Below are 6350 nucleotides of genomic sequence, written 5' to 3'. Positions count from 1 at the left end.
CCGGGACCATCTGATTGCTAGTCGGAAAACATATTTAATATGCCACCGCGACCATTTTTAAAATCTATAAATAATTGATAATTCTATCATATACACGCCTTTACTTATTTACGAATACAACGTTTATAACTTAGTGTTGCTTCTTAAAACGATTTCTGCATAAAATGCTGTATCTGCATGCGTATCCCACTAAACCAGTAACTGCCACTATTACTTGTATTACAAAAACCATGTTGCATTCTTACCTTCCAACAGGCAACGGCTTTTCACAAATGATATCGAATCACATTGTTTTTGGCTTTTTATAGGTTTTTAGTTGCAATTAAAAACCGCTAATTTATTATAGCATTTAATTACAACATTATTGATCACATGAACTCTGAAAAATTCTAATATACCTCATATTATCCCAAACTTGAGTCACGTAATCAGATTGTTTCTGTCATTTTTTACGGTTCATTTATTTGATGTTATAGTGCACTTATCTTTTTTTATTCACGGAAGGATTATGCAAAATGTTAGAACAATGATACGTAATCAAAACATTCTTTCCACAAAAATAAATACAAATGTATTAGCATTTATTAGCATTAGGCATATTATATCGATGACATAATTTTGATTCAGGTCATGAAATGAACAGTTTTGTTTAAGAAAAATGATGTTCATTCCAAGTTTAAGATCTTATCTACTGATTCATAATAATACTTAGTTTTATTTTATTTTATTGTAACACAACAAGGAAACACAATAACTCTTTTTCAAATCCCTTCAAACAATACTGAAATAATTACACAGTGTATTATTGTAATTGATTCTTTATTGATTTAAAGTTCAACCATGATACTAATGATGCATCTTAAGCAGACTAAAAATTTGTTACATAACTACTTATCGCAATAACATAAGGATTTATAAAGACTTAGTAAAATAATATCCCCTGATTTCCTAAATATGTGCACATACGTATTGCAATGTTATCACACTAGGAATAAAAATGTTTATAGAGAAAGAAGACTGATAAGCAGAAAACACTATCAATTTTTCACTAATAATCAAGATGACGACGTCAATGCCTGGTCGGTTATTTTTAGACGTTTTTATTCCCTTTGTTACTTGTATTAATTTGTTAAATGCCGCTCACTTTCCAGCCATATAAGCAAGAAAGTAACTAGCGTTAATTTCGTATTAATATTCGCTCTATATCTCGAATTAACTTGCTGAGAAATTGTTTAGCGGTTTACCTAATTACAGCTCCACTTAGAACATTTGCGGGAAGTAAAGTCGAGATTTAAAGAGAATTTTAATACGAAATAATCAACGCTCATCACATACCCCATTCGACATGTATGTCTTTAGTCTTATTAAGAACTGCACCTGAATATTGTTTTCACATTTTTAGTTTTTGAAGCAACATTATGATATATAATACTGAAATAATAACACTCTGATAATACAAAATTTATTTTAAAATCATTAAATTGTTAATAAGCATCAAAATGAATTAATATAAATTAACATACTTTAGTATGCAATAAATGAAAGTGATATTTGATAATAAATAATAATGAAATTTATAAATTTTACTTTTATTAAATAATAATGACAACAATAATAAAAACAATGATACAAAAAAAAGTAAATTTATGGACAACTGTTAATATTGAAAAAATAACATGGTATTTACACATAATTACATAGAATTAAAGAAAACAATTATATAAAAAATATTATTATAAATCAACCCAGTCTATATTTTGATTCAAACATTAATATGACCTGCCATGTTAAGTCTTTCAGCCAGTACTTAACTCTGCCGTGATACTCAATTCTCTTCCAAAAACTGGACAAATATTCCTACTTTCACTTTCGGTTTGGATAGTTTAGTCAACACTGCAAAATCTTTTTTCAAAACTGGCCAATAGCGTGGTGAAGTATTTTGAAAAATAAGCCTTTGTTTAGTTGGTCAACGTGCATAGCAAGTGAACATTGACCGCGCTATTTTTATCAAACATTCCGCAGACAGTTTGGAGCAAATTCAACGCGCGTCTAATAAAGTCCTTTAAAACACCGATCGCACGTTGTAGGTTATCAAGGCATCTCTCTTAGCGAAGATTTCTACGGCAAGGATAACGGAGATAGTCGATTTGATTATTATATAAACGCTGATACGTGCTTCTGTTTAATCGTGGTCCAAGTTCAAAGCTGTGTCACCATTTAATATTTGAGTGCAAATTGTTTTATGAAATTCAAATCGAAAGTAACTGTTCTAAATAGTTTACATGTGAAGATCGAAAGCGACAGTGCTTAATAATGAACTTAGCGATAAAAAGTTATGAAATCGAAATTGATAGTTCGTAATAGTTTACATATGGAAATCGAAAGTAGCAGTGATATGTGATTTACTTAGCGAGGAAACGTACATTTGAATACACTGTGCCTGTATTAATGATTTTCCAAATTAAGAGTGTCTAAGTACTGCGGAAAAACTACTTGTGCTGAGGTACTCGCACAATGTGTTTAGTGCAGACATAAAAAGAAACAGGTTATGAAACATTTAACCAAATTTTTAAAGCATGTGTGCGAATTAAACTCATAAAAGTACATTGGTAAACACTGCATGAATTTTAAAATTGGAAAGTGAGCCAATTAATTGGAAACAAACGCTTTGAAGTAAACATTAAGTTACATTGGAGCGATAACTAGAAGTGTTCGTAAAAAATACTGGAGGAATTTTAAAAATACAATCATTGTTTCTTTTACATGATTATATACAGAGAGTGTGATATATATACAAGATGGAAAGTCGGTAGTTCAGTACATGCTATTGTATACATAACGGTATATTTCTGTTCGCTATATATGAAAACCGCTTTTTTCTTGGAAGAGAAAACACCAAGATGGTCGATAAATACACAAAAGAACCTTATGTAATCGCCGCTATTAATTTTGGTACGACATTTACAGGTTACGCTTTCAAATGTTCTTCTAACGACACAATTTACTGCGCCGTTAACAAGACCGAAGTACGGGTTCCAACGTGCGTTCTACTGAATCCAAACAAGACGTTGCGTGCATTCGGAAAGGATGCATTTGAGAAGTATGAAGCCATAATGTCGTCCAAAGAGCAGACTTCTCATTTCTACTTTCGTAATTTTAAAATGTCTCTATATAAACCAGAATCAGGAGATGTGAAGGTGAAAATACCTGACGAAGGTGGCAAAGATACGGATGCAATAGAAATCTTTAAATCGTGCTGGTTCATATGAAGAACAAAATATTACAAGACATTAAAACGAGGAGATATTTTGACGTACCGATGAAGGAAGAAGAGGTACAGTGGATCATAACTGTCCCTGCTATTTGGAGTGATTTTAGGGAATTGTATGCGGCATACTGCCGAGGCTGCAGGATTCGTTTCTGAAAAGACGCGGGTCGTGTTAGAGCCCGAAGCAGCATCAGCGTTTGCTAGAAGTCAAAAAATAATGGTTAAAGGCAATACGTGTGTTCCATTAGGTAAAGGTCATCGATATATTATAGCTGATCTTGGAGGAGGGACAATCGACATTTGTGCGCACGAAATTCTTGATAAAGGGAGGGTTATTGAAATATACAGGCCATGTGGCAATTACGGAGGTGGTACTGTCATTGACCAAGAGTTCTTTAATTTTCTTGTTAAACTATTCGGAGGAGAGGTTTTTGAAATGTTCAAAACCGACGATCGATTAAAGTTCTTTGAACTTATGAGAGATTTTAAATACAAAAAGTCCACGTTTTCAAAAAGCACTGACGAGTTAGTTATAGATTTAGGTGGTCTTATACACTTGTATCAACATAAGGAGAAAGAAAGAGCAACCGAAATGCTTGGAAGATCATTATATGGAAACAAAGTCCGTCTGCATAAAAACAAAACTCACATGTACTTGTCCAATCGGACGATGAAAGAGTTCTTTGAAAAGTCAAGGTCAGCGATAGTTACAAATATAAAAGGAATAGTTGAAGAATGTCGCAAACAAAGCAAGCCTATTCAGTCCATTTTGTTAGCTGGTGGACTGTCAGAATCGCCTTATGTAAAGGAGTGTATCAGAGAAGAGTTCGAGGGAAAATTACAAGTCGTCTGTGCGGACGAAGGTAGATTGGCAGTAGTAAAAGGGGCTGTCATACTAGGATATACACCAAGAAATCATATTTCAAGAAAGGCACCGTATATCTACGGGTTTTATCAAATACGACCATTTGACAACAAATGGCACGACGAAAATCTCAGCATAACGTACAACAGCGTCAAGCAGTGCGACAAATTGTTTCATAAATTAATCGAAAAAAGGACAGATTATACATCATAACGATTCTTTTGCGGTAGAAGGCGAAATCACAATACGAGATGACGATCTCAAAACTAAAATTCGCCATACGTCGCTATGGCGGTCGTCGCTAAATGACCCTTAATACTGCCTACCAGACGAGACAAACCAGGCAGAGCTTGTAGCGAAGATAGACATAGAACCACCGGATGGTGAATGGCCGAGCACGCTGGAGCATGTGCAAACACTAATCGTGGATGACAACGAATTCGTCATCAAGTTTGTGAACAAAAACAATAATATGGAATTCCAAACGACAGTCACTTATGTAAACAACTAGTTCCGAAGAGCTGTCATTTAGGCTCGTAAAATATCTATAGGGTATATTGATTTACGATAAGCTTCGATGTTAATACAGTGCATTGTAGTTGCTCTGAAGTGTCATTTTCACTTAATCATACTTTTTATACGCCCGTTTTCAAAACGGGACGTATAATAGTTTCACCTATTGGCGGGCGGCGGTGGGCGGCGGCGTGAACAGCAGTGTCCGCTCTCTAATGCAAATAGTTTTCATCCGATCTTCACCAAACTTGGTCAGAAGTTGTATCTACACAATATCTAGGTCAAGTTCTAATATTGGTCATGCCGGGTCAAAAATTAAGTCACGGGGTCACTAAGTGCATTTAGGGAATGAGCATGGTGTCCGCTCGCAAATTGAAGTAGTTTTCATACGATCTTTACCAGATTTGGTCAGAAAATGTGTCTAAATGATATCTAGGTTAAGTTTAAATGTGGGTCATGCCGGGTCAAAGTCTAGGTCACGAGGTCACTTAGTGAATTTCAAGCATTAAGGATGGTGTCCGCTCACTAATTGAAGTTGTTTTTTTATCCGATCCTTCCCAAATTTGGTCAGAAGTTGTGTCTAGATGGTATCTAGGTCAAGTTCAAATGTGGATCATGCCGGGTCAAAAAAATAGGTCACAGGTTCACTTTGTGCGTTTAAAACAATCATAATTGTATCAAGCTGTCTAAAACCTTCAAACACGCGTATCATGTGACAGTTAGGCTTCTTGTTTTAGTGTATATTTCATGTAATTGTGTCATATTATGTACATGTATATAAATGTATATGTTCAGTATCGTCGTCATTAACGGGAATTTAACCCCGTTATACAATTTAATAGTTTTCTGTATAAACATATTCTAATTTTAAAATCATCAGTGAAAAAAGGGACGATTTAAACGGAAGAAGTTTATAAGAAATTGTTTGATTGGAAATAAATATTCCGATGAATTCATCATATTTTGTCCAATAAAGGATTGATTGAACCCACTTAAGTAACATCGATTGTAAACATACCTATCAACTTGATTTGTTAAGATCATGCATAAATGTCAGATGCATAATCAGGATTAATCAAAGGATGTTCGTCGCTTTATACAATTAATATCCTGATATCAGATATGCAGTATTTCTCTCTCTCTCTCTCTCTTTGTTTTTAAATAAAAAAGTTTGTTTTAAGTGGATTTGCCAAAATAATTTGATAGTATAATTCGTCGCAAATTATGGTTGTTAATGTGTAAACCTCAAATACAACTTAAATTATCAAGAATTTGTATGAGACTGTTATATCCTGTGCTAAGATGTGTACATCATATTCTTATTATTTTAGCCATTAGTCATGCTGTCGGTCTCAGTCCAGATGAAGTCATGTCACCGATCCTTTTTGTACTTTTTGTATAAGATTTTGTGCTATTATTTAAACAATAATACATTGTCTGGCTAAAGAAAAGACGACACAAACTTTTTATAATTGTTTGCCGACATGGCCATTTTAGGTAAATCACCAAAGGAAGTACCGAAACATTCAGATAACCTTTAACTGTATTTGCAATTCAGGGGAGGACTTTATGTGAACACTTCATGAACAAATAATGACTGGTCGCAAAAGATAACAAATGAACATATTATGGTAAAAAAATAATTGGTTTATAATTTCAATTGTAGTTTTACTTTAAATCAAACATTTGTTTGGCAATGCCCTT

Source organism: Dreissena polymorpha, chromosome 9, assembly GCF_020536995.1.
Source record: "Dreissena polymorpha isolate Duluth1 chromosome 9, UMN_Dpol_1.0, whole genome shotgun sequence".
Classification (NCBI taxonomy): domain Eukaryota; kingdom Metazoa; phylum Mollusca; class Bivalvia; order Myida; family Dreissenidae; genus Dreissena; species Dreissena polymorpha.
This window is presented reverse-complemented; position numbering follows the sequence as displayed.